Source organism: Lissotriton helveticus, chromosome 6 (genome assembly GCF_964261635.1).
Source record: "Lissotriton helveticus chromosome 6, aLisHel1.1, whole genome shotgun sequence".
Classification (NCBI taxonomy): Eukaryota; Metazoa; Chordata; class Amphibia; order Caudata; family Salamandridae; genus Lissotriton; species Lissotriton helveticus.
The window spans coordinates 1,682,278,377-1,682,298,028 of NC_136067.1; positions in this window are offsets into that span (position 1 = coordinate 1,682,278,377).

Below are 19,652 nucleotides of genomic sequence, written 5' to 3' on the forward strand. Positions count from 1 at the left end.
GTGCTGGGGTCATCACAACTGGCACACTGCAAGATTATGCCTCTTTGTCTGTAGTATAACAGTTAGCTCTGTTGTGGCAAGTGGAACAAAATCGAGCAAACTCTGTAGTTGCAGCAGATGACATTATTATAGGCCGGGCTGGCCCTTTGGATGGCAGTAGTTATAATATGGGCCTGTGCCTGTTCAACTGAGAAGAATGTTGTCAGGTAATAGGCTGTAAGTGTACTTAGTAACCCTTCCAAACAACATTCAGTGCTAAAGCCCTTTGTTGGTTCCGTGAGGCCCCCTATCTGAATATTGGTCCCCATAGCTTTTTCTTCCTCATCTTCGTCCCAGTATTCAAGGAATGAGATTCTGTCTTGTATGTTTTCAAAGCGCTTCCTGAGCACTCAGATCTCGTGTCAGTTTTGCTTCAGCTTCTGATATTAAAACTGCCAGTTTCTTCTGATCAGAGTTAATCCTACATAGAGCACTAGAGTGTCAATCTTTGCTACCAGAGCTGCATGAGTATGCTTTATAGTGAGCAATATAGGTTCAATATCTCAGGAGTGTCCGCAGTTGCGGTTCACCCCTTACCCCCATGCCCTAATCTTCAACTGTCAGCTCTCCCCTGTCTCTTACCTTCTTCCTTGCATGTTTACCCTTCCTCTTTCTTGTGGAGCATTACTTTTTCTCACTGAGTATTTCCCTCATACACTCACCTTTCCCCCTGCTCCCTCCCTCACTCCTATAGCCTGTTACTTTCGCTCTGTGGCTCTGCCCCACTTTCATCCATTTTTCCCTCCATGCTGTAATTTCCCATCGGATTGCCACCTGGCCAGCGGATATTTTTAAGGAACAGGTGGTAAAAAAAAACTTGTAACTCAACAAAAGCTCATAGTTATTCTGGTTTGAAATACCAGGTCCAAGCAGTTAATACAGGTATGTATCCAGAGCCACTGGAGGTATGCAACTGTATGGCTGTGTTTTTTTTCGCATAGTTGAATATTTTCTGCATTTGCCACAATCTGCAGATGTTTACAGAAAAAAAATGTTTTTAGCTTAAACGTTCAAAAGTTACTAAAATACGCAGCTACATGTTGCCAAACAGTGGAAGGACCTTGGCAAATGACAACTGGTCACCTTTCTGTTGCTTATATCTGTATTTCAGTTTTAACCCCTCCCAGGCTTGTGACAGAACCGCTCCGTCACGCCCCTCGGGTGGGCTGTGCTGGTGACGTCACCGCCCGCTTGCAGCTGATTTCGCGCCTGCGCGGCCGTTCTATTGAAAGGGTGGGGCCGTGACGGAACCGCTCCGTCACAAGCACACCCCACCCGAGGGGCGTGACGGAGTGGTTCAGTCACGAGCGTCGGGGCGCCGCGCTGCGGCGGAATTGCCGCCGCAGCGAAAGGGTTAAACTGGTATTAATGAGATGCAACCAATGTTTAGACAGTGTTAAAAAGTGTAAAAATTACAAATTAATATAGTGATGCTATAACAAAATGTGCAGCATTATGCCACATAATTTACTCAACCTTGCTGCATAATTTGGCTCTCCCCTGCTGCAGAATTTCAGTGGCCCTGCATTTATCACATCAAAATTATTACCAAGCAACATACACAATTCCTAAATTATTATTAAAGCTAACAGAGTCTTACTCTTTGCTGTTCAATATTTGTCTCTAAATATTTTTGAAGACCTGCCTTTATGACTTTGATACTCAGTTGGTAAATGCAATAATTGCAGCTTCACATTCACTGTGCTCCAGATGAAGTCTTATTTTTGTCTATAATATCCGGGTGTGCATCGCGAACTCCTCAAGACTACTATACTTTCTGTAACACTCACTGTACTGTGTTCATTTTAAACCCCACTGTCATTTTAGTTTGGTGTCATTATAAAATAAAATGAAATTGCCTGCGCAAAATAGTTAAGAGTTGCAAGTGATTTTTTTTATTTTTAAAAAGCTAACATCAGATTTAGTTGCTATTCATTTACCAGCCTCGTCCCCATTTGCATCTGAAAATGTGGCAACCCTATGTATATCATAAGCCAACTTTACAATCATCTCTTCCCTCAATTCTTTGCAAAAGTCTGTTGTGATGAGGGTGTATTCCTTTTTGTTTGCAGGATACTCTGTTCATTCCTGGACGGGGGGGGGGGGGTTGACTTTACTTCACACCTTTAAACCCTGTAACGTTGCCAGTCTCGCCGCTGTTGTCATGCAGACACAGCCATTAATGAATGAAAGAGTCATGCAGGGGAGTCTGCTAAAAGAAAGAAAGAAAATAGGATAAACAAGAGGAAAGCTGTGACCGCCAGGGCTTTAGGACGGATCGAGTAATACCCTCGATGACCCTTGACTACTGCCTGGCAGCCTCAGCCCAGCTCACGGAACCTGACGGGGGGCTGAAGCTCCTTCAGCCCAATGGTTGTTGCGCGCCTGAATTGGTTCCATGGCACCTTGGTGAGAGGGGGTCATGGCGAGCACCTCCCTTCTGTGTGCCCCATTGCAATTTTTGATCTAGGCACAGTAATTATGGCGCATTTACCGCACATGCAAAGCATTTTAAAAAATGTAAAAATAAATCATAAGTAATGAATTAATTGTAGAAAACTCATTTTGTACCAGTTTTTTTTAATGTAGGACCTTAAATAAAAATACACAGTTAAAAGACACAAACTCACCGCACATGCATCGGCGCGCACGCGGACACATTCATACAATCAGAGCCGAAATACCAGCCTTCTGTTTCTGAGGATGAACACTGAAACGCTCCGTGCTGCTTGGCACGTGCTGAGCAAATGTTACATGAAATCAATCCAGCAGCTGAACGTTTACTTTCAATGGAAGCTCGCTGATTTGTTTAGGTAAAAACACGTATTGCCTACCTACCCCCTGCTTTCCTGAATGAATTGAAACAACTTTACCAAAACAGTATGGCCTGGTACTACCTATACCCCCTCCTACCTTGTCAAGACCCAGATAATATCAATAGCAAGATTTTTTTGGATAAGGAGGCCGTAGATAACTCCCGGCCATATTTATTAACATAAAATTAGAACAAAATTAATATTCACAATATTTACAAAATACGCAGAAAACCTAGAAATGACATTGATTACATTGATAAGTACAGATGTCAGATGGCTAACCTTAACATAACTGTAATACAAGTTATTCCTATCCAAATCTAAACATATCGTCATCAATAATAATAGCAGTTACTTTTCTGCGTATCCCTATTTGAGCCTAAGGCAAGGTCAATAACTGGTGTCAGATCCTTATCAAATTATGCCCGCCCTCCCACATGAGTGCGCATGCGCAGAGGGCCCGTTCACCGTGAGGGTACTTCCCCCCCCCCCCGGTTACCCCCATACACTCTGTATACCTTGTTTGAAGTTTTCAGGTAACTGAATGGCTGCTTCCTATCAGAAAATAATCTTTACCAAGCAATGCCTTTACCACACATTGCCTTTACCACTCACGTGTTTCTCACACATGCCTCTACAATGAAAATGTAAGTATATATCAGGAAAGTGAAACCATATATACATATATCCTTCATTGTTATGTGGTGCATGTAATCTCTTGGCTTCAACTTAGACTACAAACTCATATTGCAAGCACAAATTGGCATAGTTTTGAATCAAACTCCTTTGATGCAATAAATCTGTCATCCTAGAGTCGGAATTCAAACAAGTTGTGCAATCCCTTGTGCTCCACTCCGAAGAATTCCCACATTTCACTTGTTTCCTCACACATTTCAATGCCTTCACCTGCCAGATTGGTCTTTAACTCGAGAAAGTTTGATCACATCTCTCTAATTTTGATGTCACTGAAATTGTTTTCCGTGGAGGCATTTCTCGAACACCTTACAAATTTGTCAATATGAATGGCCAGCATCACCTCCCTAGCTCTGGGATCCTTCTGCCTGAAATTCAAGTCCTTGAGAAGTCTAAACCACTTTATCCTTCTCAGGGAGTGCCCATAAAGAATGGAACCCAATTCCTCCCTGCCATTACGTCTGCTCAGTCTTGGGTAACATTCACATAACAGTTGACTCTTATTTTAGGGTATCTTAACCCTATGAACAACTCACAACCACTTACAGTCTGACTCAAACTGTTATCTCTTCATAATAAATGTTTTTGTAAACACTGGGGTAATCCTGTAGTTACTGCTATTGGTGACTTTATATGTAGGCTGTATATATTGAACTATACCAATGTTGTACTATTTATTTACACTGTTTTTCCTCTGCAGTCATTATTTCCCCATTTAGCTTATTTGTACCATGATGCATCAACGTAGGCACTGTATGTGTTTTGAGAGCGGAAGTGGACTATTGCATCTTGATGTAATGTTATTGAAATAAGTTTGTCTTTAGCTCTTTTTTTAAATTGAAGCAGTTGTAGGGCAGTCCTGATGGACCCAAATAATGTGCAAGTGGTGATAAAAAGGTGGAAATGTGAGTGGTAAAAATGATACCACGTGTATTTGCATTTTTAGCACACACTCTAAGGTATGCTATGCATGCTGTGGACTGACCGTATATTAGGGGTCCACTGCTAGAACATACCTGTAGGAAAAAATGACAAGGACATAGTAACATATAAACATGATTCATCTTCATGGAATTCAGCATTTCTCCTTTCAGCGTGGTGGTGGCATGGCACTCAGTGCCACACGTAAATACCCTGGGCTGCTGGGAATAAATAAATATCAGTAAGAATCCCTAGAGGTATTTTTAACTCACAGCACTTCATCACACTCACAAAAAGAAAAAAAACCCGCTCTACTGTAACCAGGTGTCGCAGCACAGTTGGGTAGCATTCGGCTACTCAGCTAGGAACCCAATGATGAAGATGACACCAACTAGGTTCGTGTTTGAGGGTTCTTCTAACAAACCTTAGTGGTGCTTGGCACTACATCATTATACAGCTATCTAGCTTGGGTCCGTCTAAGTTGTTTTTGATAGTATTACCTTGGGACAGGGACGGTCACACACATCAGTCCTTGCTCTCTTTTTTGTTCTTCCTGATAAACATATACAGCCTTCTGGTTCAAGTTGCATCTTTATCTTTTGGGGTGATATATAGATAGATAGATAGATAGATAGATAGATAGATAGATTTTTTATTCAGTTACATAAATAACCATAAAGGATATGAAGAGATACAAGTACATAAGGATCTAAACAGGTACAAGTACATAAAAGGTACTTAATACAAACGCAATATGTTTTAAAAAGTGCTAAACCTGAATCTGGATCTGCAAACCTTGTGACAAAAACTATGCGTGCTAAAACATAGCCAGTTTGTTATCTGCCAAATATTTGGGATATACAGAGCTAGAGAAAGAAAAAAGGGCGATAGACAAGGGAAACTTGCTTTGTAACTGAGCAATATGGTGCGGTATTGCTGTTGAGGGGTTCCGATAACACCATAAGCCACTCAGCCAAAGGAAGAGAAGTTTTTAAATGATAACAGACGCTCCTCTTGGTAATATGCAATCATATTATGGTTCCTGCCTTGTATTTTTTATATCAAATGTTTATTTTAGGATACTGAGCTTTAAAAGGGAGTTTTTCAAAAAGGGAAATGTTGATTGACAATAGTAAATGATTTACTGAATTATACTGTTTTGCTGTCTAGAGTAAAAATTAGTTATCCATACCTAATTACGTAGTATGAATGTAGAATGTCAGGAAAAATATACCCCTAGAGTTTAAACAACCGTTCTGTCGCTGGAAGAATAGATTGTTGAAGCTGTTCTCTTCCAGGTGCAGTAAACAATGGAACCTAATTGGAATTAGGATGTGTGTTTATTATTTATCAATTCTGCATAGATTGCCATTAAAACCAGTTGAATTATGTGATTCTGGGGCATTTATCACCACAAAATTATAGACTTACCTCCCTTATCACATAGTTATTTCTATAAAAATGTTGTTTGTAGCTCAAATGGATTAATATAATACTGCCAGAGAATGCATCAAATAATTTGCATTTTCCTGTTGCTTAATATAGATAATCCTGCCATCTAATGTGTTCATGTATTGCTACATAATTTGAGTGCCCTTCTCCAGGGTAAAGGTCACCAGAGTAGTTTAAGGGCTATCATTATGATTATGAAACCCATATTTCAAAGGGAAAAGTGAAATATTTAGCTTATTTTGTGGGGCCAAAACACTTTTAATGCAGTAAAAGCTTCCACCGATGTATGTTATATGTAGTAGGTTAATTAACCCACTAATTCTCCTTACCAGTTCCTTCAACTAGAGGCCCTGGCAACTGTCTCACAAAGAAATGCATGTTATAAAACACAATGTAAAGGAAGCCAGTTTGGCATATTCCAAAAGTATTTAAGAATATGTTGGAGGATGGGGGAGGGGGGAATGGAGCAGTGTCTGAGGGCATTATTATAGGAACCATATATCTTTAGAGTCGTAAAGGAAATTGCATGCATTCCTAGAAAAGGTACAAACATTGCTTAATACAAAGTACTCAATATTCTCAAGATGTCCTTTTGGTTTCTCAAAGGCCGGAGTCCATGTCAAAGCAGAGCAGGTGCAAAGATATTGCCTGCTTTGGGTAAAATGAGATTTGTCATTCCTCAAAGCCAACATTGTCTCCAGTTGCAGACTGTTGAGCAAACTCACATTATCTACCAATTTACCGAATTCTGCACTACTCACTGCATTGTTGATAACAAGTTCTCCTGGGTCTCAGATTAAAAATGCAACATTGACCCACTTGCTGCTTTGCTTGATGACCTGGGATCACCGCCTAAAGTATCTAAGGAAGTAAGATACCTTGAAATGACCATGAACTCCAAGCTATCACTGAATGCCTAAGTGGTAAAATTAGCAAGCTCAAGCTTTATTACTATGAAAACTGTACGACGTATCTTCCCTCACCTGGAATTCCACACAAGGTCCAGGCTACTATCTCTCTTGTACTGTCTAAACTTGGTTATGCTAAAGGCCTCTACCACAAATCCTCTTTATCAGCTATGAGAAGAGTACAACCGATTCGGAACTTTGTTGCCAGACTAGTCCTACATGTGAAGCCACAAGCCGAACTCTCCCCTACCTGGAGTGCCCTACATTGGTTACCGGTTGCCAGAAGAACAACATACAATCTGCCTTCTATTACCCACAAAGCAATACATGGAACAGGGACGCTTTTTATCAGGAATAAAATCACCACATACATCCAACAAAGGAACCTCCGCTTTAGATTAGCACCTCGCCTCAGAATCCTACCATACAAGAAAAAAAACATAAGTGGCGCATCCTTCTCCATTCAGGCAGCCAAACTATTGAACTCATTACCCATAAACATAAGATTCACAGATAACTATCATATCTTCAGAAGACTACTCAAGAGTTGGCTCTTCCCTACATATCCACCATACTCACACATAAACGTACAAAACATCCTTGTTTATAGAAGCATTTAATTTTATTATATGTATGTATCTAGATATGTGTACTCATTTCTATAAATGTGTATAATAAATATGTTTATAAATATAGAGATACACGTTAGGTGTGCTTCAGAAATGTACATATTACCTATGATTATATTATTTTATGCTTAACATGTACATAGGTCACTGCACAGTTTTCATATACGTTATTTGATTAGATACTTATGGTTCCCCATTTATCGATCACAATGTGTAAATGTTATAACTATTTGCCTACTGTTGCTTCACTATTAATTAACAGAAAAGATAAATAAATAATTTAGAAACAGCAACACCAGAAAGTCTGAGTTTATTAAAAACAATGTAAATATTGCTATATTACCTTCCTTATGCATATATACCTTCCATGTACTTATGTCTCTATATATTTATTACTTTACTCGTACTGTTAAAAAAAAGAAAATCAGCCTCCCCAATGCACAACACCATATTTCACCCTATACCGCTCTCAATATAGCCCCACTCTCCGACACATCCCAAACCTCATACTACAACTATGATCCCCAAAATGACCCTTTTTAGACTCTTCCCTCCTCTATCCCTCCTTGCATCATCTCAAACAGCTTTTTAATATTCAGATCTCCCAAACAAGCCTTTCTAAACCCTTCCTTCATGTATCCCTCCTGGACTCATCAGATAACACATAATCTTTCTCCCTAATCCACTTCTAGAGACTCGTCCCCCTTCCATATCTCCTTTACTCATCCTAAACCTCCTCCTACTGCTTTGATCTCTAAATAAACACTTTCTAGACCCTTCCCTTGTCTATCTCCCCATTATCCTTTTTCAATCCAGCCTACAGACTCACATGTCCATCGCTCAAATAAATTCATATTTCCTTATAAGAATTCACCACTGATCCTTTCTGAGTTTTGAACACCGTGTTACTCTCTGAAAAGTGTTTTGAGCCCTCATCAGGGGGTAGTAAGCGCTATATAAATGCAATTATGTATAGGGTTTCACTTCCCTGATGTATACTCACAATTTTGGTCACCAGTAGGGAGTTATAGTTAGGTCCTAGTTTCCATAGGAAAAGCGTTTTTTGATTTGCTTATAACTTTGACGCTGTTAGACGAATATTCACAACATTTTCCCCAAAAGAGGCTCACTTTGTCTAGTTCTGCATGGAAAGTTTTGGAGTGATCCGTCAAGCGTGGAGGCGAGAAAAAGGGAGGGGTAAAAAAATGTGTGTTTCCCTTACAATTTCCCATGGGGGTTATGAACACGACTAAAGCCTGAATTACTGGATAAAATTACGCCAAATGTGGCAGAGAGGTAGATGTTGGTTCAGAAAGAGACCTTTTTGTGATTTGGGGTAAATCCGTTTTGTATATCTGAAGACAGGGGCCCTCCCCGGATCCCAGCAAACACAATGGGGGATCCACGAAGTCATGGGCCACAAGCAAAGCCATGATTGACTGACCACAACCTGACCAGGAGGTTGCGGCTGCCATTTTTAAGTATCAAAGAACGGTCCCGGGTTCTTGATTGTTTCTGAAAAATTATTAAAGAGGTAAAGATAGAGGTACCCTGACCCCATGGGTGTGTTAGAGGAGTGTGAGAGGGATCTATGTTGAGTAAAAAATTGAGTTATATCATTTTTTTCTACTGTGGGAATCCACGAATCCCACACAAAGCTCAGCGTGGCCACCCATGCAAATCTGCTAATAATTTGAGAATCTAGATGAACTTTAGAAAAATAAACACTTTCAGACCCACCCACAAAAGTACTCTTACACCCATTTACAGACCCACAAAGGCAGTCACGCACCCACTCACAGACCTATGCAGGCATTCATACATCCACTCACAAAGCCATGCAGGCATTGTCAGACCCACACAGGCACTCACACACCACCTCGCAGATGTTTTCAGGCAATGGCACACCCACTCACAGAACCATGCAGACTCTCATGCACACATTCATAGACTCATACAGTCACTTACACATGTACTCATAGGCACATAGCCACTCACACACCCACTCACAGACCCACACAAACACTCACACACTCGCACAACTACTCACACACCTACTCACAGACCCATACAATCACTGACACACCCACACACTGACTCAGACAACCAACCACACATCCACTCACAGGCCAATGCAACCACTAACACACAACCACTCACACACACATACAACCATTCACATACTCACATGCCCAAACAGATTCTCACACACCCAATCACACAGCCACTCTCTGACCCACATAATGACTCACATACCCAATCACAGATCCACACAAGCACTCACATCCACTTACACACCCACACAAGCACTCACACACTCACTCACAGGCCCATACAACCACGCACACACCCACTCACAGACCCATACAGTGCCTCACACACCAACAAAACCACTCACACACCCTCTGATAGACCCATGCAGCCACACTCACACGCACTCAGTGACCCATAAGGCCACTCATTCATCCACTCACAGACCCATACAGCCACTTACACACACACACTCACACACACACACTCATCGATTCTTCCAGTAACTCACACACCCACTCAAATGTTACAGGTAGGAAAAAAATTCAAAAACCTTTGAAATTCACTAAAAAAAACAAAGGTGACATGGAAGTTATAGTTAGGGAATAATAATAAAAAAACAGAAATTCACTGACTAAAACCAAATGTTACAGGGATGTTATAGTTAGGAAATAGAATTTAAAAAACCTCAATAATTCACTGGAAAAAATCCAAGGTTATAAGGACGTTATAGTTAGATTCAGATGTCACATGCATAAAACCATAGAAATTCAGTTAAAGTTACCTCAGCCAACTATACCGTACATCCCTGCAATGCACTGCTTATGACTTCAGAAATGACATCACTCATGGCATGGTCATTGAACTCACTGATAACATCAGTAATGACATCTCAAATGACATCACTGATTACACCATCCAGTGAGTGTAAGTGTTTTGTAGAAGTTTTTGAGACCTAAAGAGGTACACTAAGCTACTGTAAAAGTTAAATTAGTATTCTTTCTGTGCAACTAATTAGTAATACCTTTTCTAACACATCTCGTCTGATCTATAATTTTGTATTAAAAGCGGGTGTACTATTTATCAGTAAACTATCCTCTGCACTGACACATGTCCTCCTCTGATGTATGTGTACGGTAGTGCTTTGCAACAGTCTAAGCTGTTCGTTGAGACTTCACTCCACAGTGATGGCTGAGTATAGTTCGGTTTTATGACATGCTGACCAGTTTCCTTACACCTCTCTCCTTGTGATGAATGACTGTAGTAGTAGATTTTTTTTTGTCCTCATACGCCATAAAGGATATTCTCAGAGTATAAGGTTCGTGCCCCCCCTACGCAGCGGGGGGCACCGCCTTAAACCCCAAAGATCTTAATGGATGCTCTTTCTGCAGATACCCAGAGTGTACACACCGGTACCGAAGAATTCAATTAAGTTCCTCTATCTTTCCAGGCCCCTAAACTGATCTTAGGGTGACCCATTCTGCAAAAAGGCATAATCATTGGACAAGATCGTTTACATCCTATTAAGCCATTCGATACAAGGAATCCAAAAATGCTTCCTTCTCTTCCAACCTGCCTTATCTAACTTAAGAGTGTGTTTGATTGCCCTAATCCAATCTAGGTATGAAGGTGCACTATTCTTAACCCAAAGTTTGCATATCTCTCTGCGTGCCAAAATAATTAAATAAACAGATAACTTATTTATATCTTGAGGAAGTTCCTCGTAATTCGAGAAAATCCCCAAAAAAACAAGTAGTATAGTAACCTGAATCTCAAACTTTAACAGCTCTTTCATACCTTCTTCTATCATGGCCTAAAACTCTCCTAGAGCAGGACAAGTTAAAACATATGAAGGTCGTCGGCTTTTACCTGGTTACACTTTGGGCAATGGGGAATGGGTCCCTTAGAAGATTTTGACAAACTGGCCGGAGACCAGTATACTCTGAAGAAAAAAAAGATGGTTGCGCTTTAAATTGGCGGGAGAGACTGTATTATAGAGTAGGTCAAAAGATACTTGCCATATAGCCTGCAAGTCGACATCCGATACTTGGTCTCCCCATAGTTGAACCGGCAAAGAGAAGTCCCCATCTTCTTCTTCCAAAATGGTCCAATATAGAGTTGATGTTTTTATCCGCCTGGACTTTCTCAGTAAGAGTTCCTCCAATACTGTCATAGCGCCAATTTCAGCTGCAATAGCTTGACTCCAACTCTTAATTTGTAAATATTTAAACTTGGATAAATTATTGTCTGTGAGATTGGATATCTCTTCCCAAGTTAGCAGAACCCCTTCCGGCATTAGTTGCCCCGAAGTTCTTAAATTGGCCTCCAGGAGAGGGGTAGTCAATGAGTCTTTGGTCCACTCTGGAGAGCCAGGTGATTCCCAGATCGGAGCAAGAGCAGAGTAATATGAAATACTCAGTGATCTTCTAACTCTGGCCCAGACATACGCCATGTCTCTCAGCACCTTTAAACGAACCTTCTTAAAGAAACGCGGATCCCCAAATTTCAGCAGGAAACCCTGAGCGCCTCCTTGTACCCCCGATAACATTATCTTAAACATATCACCTGTTTCTGTCCTCTCTGGAATGTCGAATAGCGTTACCCCCGCCTTCATTAACATAGACCAGGCATAGGCTTTCAAATCTGGAGCACAGAGCCCTCCTTTGCTTTTCTTTCTACGAAGCTTCTTCCACGCAATGCTTATGCCCTTAGAAGCCCATACAAACGAATTCCATTTAGCTTGAATTTTACTTAGCTTGGCTTCTTTAAAAGCTAAAGGGATGTTCTGGAACAGGAAAATTAATTTAGGGAGCAGCATAATCTTAATGATATTGACCCTCCCAATTAGAGTCAGGGGGAGAAATGACCAGCTTCTGAGCGATTCAGCAGTTTCTCTCTCAATTTTCATCAAATTTCTGTCAGCCAATTGTTCTATTTCCTGGGTAATTTGTACCCCCAAATATCTTATTTCCGATTTTAAAATTGGAATTGGGGTAGAAGTAGTAATATTCCAAGTCATACATTCAGATTTAGACTGATTGATCTGATATCCAGAAATTTGCCCAAACTGATCGGCAGCATTATAAATAAGAGGAATTGCGTTAATTGGGTCTGAGGTATATAACATCATGTCATCAGCATAGAGAGAGACTTTTTTTCCCCAGCTTTTATATTTAAATGGTACAATACCCTGATCTAATCTAAGTTTTTCAGCTAATGATTCTATATATAAATCAAAAATTAAAGGTGAGAGGGGACACCCTTGTCTTGTACCTCTGTGAATTTTTTGGGATGCGGAGAGATTCCCATTTATCAAGACTCTTGCAGTTGGTGCGTGGTATCTCCAGTTAACTCGATCGAATGCTTTAGTAGCATCTAATGTTATGATCGCCAGCGGCATTTTATAAAGAGAGGCGAGGTCAATTGCGCCCACCAATGCTTGCGTCAGATCTTGAATGGACCGCCCTCTGACGAATCCCTTTTGATCAAGATGCAACAGGCTACCCGCTACCCCATTTAACCTCTCTGCTAATATTTTAGCCAAAACTTGTAATCCAAGTTTAGCAGAGAGATGGGTCTGTAAGAGTCGCACTGGAATGGAGATTGAAAGGGTTTAAGGACAAGGACATCAGTAGCTTCATTCCAAGAGGAAGGAATTTTACCTCCATCCTCAAAGATAGATGTAAAAAGCAGCTGAAGGACAGGAGAGATTACTGGAGCTAAAGCTTTATACAGCTCAGCAGGGAGTCCGTCCGGACCCGGAGCCTTGCTTCTTTTAGATGAGTCTATTACGCCAACTATTTCTTGCAATCTAATTTCTCTATTTAACCGCATGCGCACTAGCGGTTTTCCCGCTGCGCGCTGCGACTCGCAAAAACCCTCATAATGTGACAAGGTCAGCTCGTCACACGCGCAGCGCAGGTAACGCCCATGACGAGCTGACCTTGTCACGCGCGTTGAAAGGGTTAAATTCTCAGATGCCTGATCACCGCTTTTCCGAGGAGAAAATTGCTCAAGCCATGTCTGAATTAAATCTTCCTGTGGCTCTAAATCTTTCTTATATACTAAATCAAAGTGATTAAAAAAAGCTGTCTCAATATCAGCCCTATTTTCTGAGATCATACCCATATTATCAAGCTGGACTGATTTAATTGAGTTCCTCTCCTGCTCCTTTTTGGCCTTCCAGGCTAGTAGCTTACCGCTAGCTTCCCCATATTCAAAATGGGCAAGAGAGCTAGCCTGCCATCTCTTCCTAAGTCTACCATCTAGAGTATCTTCAAGTTGTATTTTACATCTTGACAATTGTTCCCGAATACTCTCTTCTGAGCCTGAGGAGAGATCTAATAACTCTTGTTCTAGGGTGATGATTTTTGACTCAATCTCAGAAATCTTTGCTCTATACGAGTCCCAGAAAACAGGAAGAGCGGCTGTCCCTAAATTGTTCGGAAAAAATACTTTCGACTCTGCCAACAGTTTTTCTATTATCTCTTCCTCCAACAAAATGCTTCTATCCATGGTCCATCTCTTAAAGCTCTGTGGAGCCGATATTTTCAGAGATAGAGAGACTGCCAAATGATCTGAAATATGTGCTCCAACATGGTTGACTTCCTGTACGAACTCACAAAGCTGATCTGAAATTAAAAAGAAATCTAATCTAGACTTATGGCGCAGCTTCTTATTATGAAAGGTAAATTCTCTTTTTGTGCCCCATTTCTTCCTCCATATATCCTTCCAGCCAAACTGATTAATAGCATTTACAAGTAATGATCTTGTTTTAGGGTTATGCGAGATCTTGGGTTTATATGATTTATCTATTTGCGGACCCAGAACTAAATTAAAATCTCCAGCTAATATTAGAGTATCCTCAAAATCAAGGAGCTCAACCAACAGTTCTTTGAGAGGGAGCGGATCATCTAAGTTCGGGCCATAAAATCCTGCTACCATAAATTTATGAGACTGGAATTTTATCTTTGCTGTGGCCCATCTTCCTTTCTTATCAGCTCTAGATTTTAATAATGTTATTGCCGGATTTGCTTTAATCAAAATTGCCACTCCCTTAATAGTAGTCTGCTGTGATGTGGTTATTACGTGCTGAATCCATTTTTTATTTCTACAAATTTCTTTTAGCTCCTGCTCCGTGGAGTGCGTCTCCTGCACAATAAAAATATGTTCGGGGGCATCTTTAAAATACTAAAGTAACCTTTCTCTTCTGTATTTAACCCTTAACCCATTTACAATCCATGAGAGAACATTCATATATACCAGTGGGGCTATCTTATCCTGTGACATATTTTCCTTGGTAGGTATTAGCGATTACGTATCCTATTTGGCGATTTGGACATTTTTTTTCTTTTTTTCCCACATGCTCCCCACCCAGTGCCCTCCCTCCCCTACCCTGTACATCCCTAACCCTCCCGTGCTCCCCCGGAGAGCCCCCTCCTTCTTCTTGGCATCTCTGAGGCCTTGAGGCTCCATCCTCAGATGCCCAGATGGTCTGATTATGTAATGGACCTAATACAAAAAACAAAAACTAACAAAAAGGAAACATAGAAGGGGAAAAAGACTCTGGGTGAAAAATTAAAGAAATTAAGCTTTTTACAGAAGCGAATCTTGGGAGGTCATTGGACTCATTGAATCATTAACTCGGCTGGTTAGTACATTAATCCCTTACTATTACTCCCCCCGGACTCCTTTGACATCAGCTGTGACTATTTGGAGATACTCTTCTGCCTCCTCAACCCTTTTAAAAATTCTCATTTTGTTTTTATACATTATTTTTAGGGATGCATGGAACTTCAGTTGAGCAGTGGCGCCGAGCTGTCTAAAAGAATCTAATAGTTTGCCTAGCTCCCACTGTCTGGATGCTGTGATCGAGGATACATCCGACCTAATCTGAAAAGTGATTCCTTCAGCTGAAAGCGAACTACTCTTGAGTGCTCTATTGAGTATCTCATCCTTCATAGTATAAGTCAGGAAATGAACTAGTCACAGGAGACCCGACGGCTGTAATGCTGTTAGATGCAGAGAAAGCGTTTGATCGGGTCTCCTGGGACTATCTTTGGCATACCTTAACAAGAGTAGGTATAAAGGAGGGCTTCGTGAAGGCCATACAGACATTATACATGAATCCGGTAGCAGCGTTGAGAGTTAATGGGGGGACTACGGATCAATTTCATATTAAAAGAGGCACACGACAGGGCTGTCCATGCTCCCCTATTTTATTCGCTATGTATATGGATCCACTAATTCGTAGGATAGAGCTATCTCCAGATATTCCCTCACAGGATACATTACTCGGCCCCTGTAAGATTTTAGCTTACGCCGATGACGTGGCGGAGGTAACCCCAAACCCCACGGAGGCAATCGAGAGGATAGAGGTGGAAGCTCGTAAATTTGGGTATATATCGGGCTACGCCCTGAATACCACAAAGACGCAGATTATTAAAAATTCTAAGACAATTTGTAGAGATAATCGGGTGGTCCAACAGGGACTTTATTTAGGTATCATTATTACTTCTGACCTCAATAATCTAGTGGAAAAAAATATAGCTCCAATAGTAGAGAAGGTCAAAAAAGATCTTGACCGGTATGAGAACTTACATTTATCTTTAATAGGACGTGTTAATATCATTAAAATGTTGATATTGCCGAAATTTTTGTACATATTTAGAACAATTCCACTAGCCATTGAGAATAAGTGGTTTAAAATTTGTGAGCAAATGATTAATCGTTTTATCTGGGCAAAAGGCAAGACGCGGAGGGCGCTGAGATATATGTCACTCACACGGGAGAGAGGAGGTTGGTCACTACCAGATCTAAAGTTATATTATTGGGTTGCAGCACTGCAATATATGGGAGGTTTGATTGGAGGGGCTGAAGTGGAGGGTTGGGACAAGTCAGGGTCTTTAGCAATATATGGTCTGGCTCTAGGTATCAATGCCGAGAATGTGTTTCTAAGATTTACAGAAGGTAGCTACTTCAAAAGAACACGCTTTAAGACAGTAATAGCGGCGCATAATATTTGGAAAGGGTTTTCAAAAAAGGTGGGAATTGGGAAGTTTAATTTCTATACAAGATTGAAGGATAACCCCTCCTTACCTAGCGAGATCTTTTCAGGAGCTGTCTTTAACGAATGGTATAGTCACGGGATAAGAAAAGTTGGTGATATGATGGGTCCACAAGGGGTTCTACAATTTGTGGATTTACAAACTAGTTTTTTATTAGATACAAAACACTTCTACAAATATCTTCAAGTAAGAAGTTACCTTTCGAAAAAGCAGGGGGGTACACTGGGTTTTGGAAGAAGTACACTGTTAGATCTTGTAGAGAATGGCTCTGATTGTACTATTAGAAGATATTATTTAGAAATGACTATGTTAAAAAAAGATGACTTAGAGAAGTGGACAGATAGATGGTCATTAGATCTGGAATTGAATGGGGATATTTTTATTGAGTCGTTAGAAATGGGGAAGACAATGTTATGTTCATCATCCCTCCAGGCCCAACACTATAGAACGCTATACCATCTATATTACACACCAGCGAAGATCGCTCAGTGGGGCGGTACATCAGGTACTACCTGCTTCAGATGCGGAAGCTCTAATGCAGATTTGATACATATCTTCGCAACTTGTCCACATCTAGACAAACTGAAACAGGACATTGTGGAATTTTTTCAAAGGGCAATGTTAATAACAATAGAATTAACACCGGCCACTATGTTGTTGGGGATCAACTCAGAACAAACAAGCTGCAAAAGTTTTATTTTTGTTTCAATGGCGATACTGAGGTTATTACTGGCTTCTGCCTGGCTGGAACCGAACTCACCATCATATCATCAATGGCTAGGAAAAGTAATGTCAGCACAAAAACTGGAAACCGCTATATATGCTAGGAGGGGTAAAAAGGGGAAGAAGATGGGTACGCAAATCTGGGAACCATTTATACGATGGAAGTATGGTTTAGACGTTTAAGCGATCATGTCATTAAGTTACTACATGAACTGTATATATAGCATATATTTGGATAATTGGTTTGTTTATGTTTGAACATGCTTGTGTATTTATAGTTATGCATTATTGTGCCCTGCCCATGTCAACATAAAATGAGGGGAAAAAAACTCAATAAAAAAATATTAAAAAAAAAAAAAAAAAGGAAATGAACTAGTATTTTCCTGGGTCTCGTTTTATGTCCCTCAGCAAATCTTCATCTGAGAATTCGACTTCAGTCGCTTGCTTGATGAGTCTGACCACAAATTCCTTGATATTACTCCCTTCCGCCCCTTCCGGGACTTTCAGGAGGCGCAGATTGTTCCTCCTTTGCGCATTCTCTAGTGTTTCCAGCTTCTCCTGATACCCCTGTTCTCGCTGACGAAGATCGTCTATTTTCCTAGTATGTTGGAGTGCGAGTGTTTTTAGGTCAGAAACCGTCGACTCCAATTCCGCAGTTCTCGTTGCCAGTGCATCAAATTTCTCTTCCAACTTCTCACAATATAATTTTATTTCTTGATGGTTTTTCTGCAAAGCTAGAAACCCATTTCTAACCTCATGGCTAAGAGACTGAAGCATTATGAGAACAGATTGGTCACTAGGTGCTGACACAGAGGGAGTAATAGTACTGCTAGCTGAGGGATCCATCCCAAGATTATGAGTTGGAGTTAGTTCATCCATACTGGAATTTTCTAAGATACAGTCCTGGACCCTGGACTCATTATCTGCCATCTCTGGACTCTGCACCCTGCAAACCCTTAAAGAGTCTGATTGCACAGAGCCCAGATCTTGCTCTTGTTCTAGTTGACCCAACAGATGATACCTATTGGGTGTAAGAAGACCCTCTGTAATCTCAGCTGGAGAACCTGCGTCCGCAGTTTTAAGTTCAAGCACTGCAGGGATTGTTTTAAAGTAAGCTTTTAGGGAAGTTGGTGGTGGTTTAAGCTTTACAACGGGCTTCTGAGCTTTAGAAGTATTCTTTTTGGCCGTTTTCTTAGAAAGCTTAGCTTTAGATTTTGCTAGTAGCAATGGCGCAATATCTGACCGCATACCGCTATTGTCTTGCTTCCCGCCTTTACTCCTGAGCATGTACCCAGAGGCCTGGCTTCCCTGTAGGTCCCTGCCTGACATACAATGCAATGCTTCTACAGTTCCTATATCTCCTGCTTTCTTGGACGCATTACCATCCACATTAGTCAGGTTGTCTTGAGCGCCTGCCCCAGTGCATTGTGGGATATGTAGTTTACACTTTATGGAACCAAAATCTTTATCCACATAAGAGATCCTTGAGGCTACTTTCCTCCCCTCTTCACTTCTGAGGCTGCCTTTCCCCACCGTACCAGCCCCCTTTCAGCGATATGATCCTTGTATCCTCTCACCTTTTCATTGCCGCTTTGAGGATACCTTATGTCAGTATTAGCGGCTCCCGCCGGGTCGGGCTGTACGTATGATCCAGGTCCAAGATTCGGTAAATGAGCTAAGGAATAATAATTGGCTCTGTCCTTCCAAGATTCAAATCTCCAGCCACGAGAGCCACGAATGGACAGAGCTCAGCACTTTCTGCCAAACAGAGAAAAACAAAATGGCAAGCTGCGTTTCCCCTTCCCACACACACCCTCTGAGTGAGCGTGGGCTACCCAGGACCTCCGCTGCTGGAACAGGGCAGAACTAGCCAGTGTGTCTGTACGAATTGCGTGGAGTGCCTCGGAACAAATTCCGAGCAGTGCGATCTTCCAGCCGCCAAACAACTTCCAAGCTCGTCCCGCCTCCGCACAGCAGGCTCCAAACTGACTGGCTCCGAATCAGCGTGAGCCGGTCGGAGCCTCAGCCGCTGCCGCAGCCTCTATCGCTGCCACAAACACTGCAAGGGCTCCAAAAAAGCCCCCAAGAAAGTTCAAACAGTAAACGCAAGCATTCCTCCGCTCCCGCTGGTCCGATGTCGCGCTTGCCTTCACAGAATGACCGCCCGGGCACCCAAGCCTCCCGGAGCCTCCCGACTAGCCGAGAGTGCTAGCCACCATGTACTGTAGTAGTAGATTGCAATAAATGCATATGTTTACTAAGACCTTTGATGGCTCATTGTAGTAGACATTTACAACAGACTCACCTCCATGCTCACCCTTTTGTCCAGGATGAAGAATTATTGTTGTATTGTATGTTGAAGTGGTTTGTGTA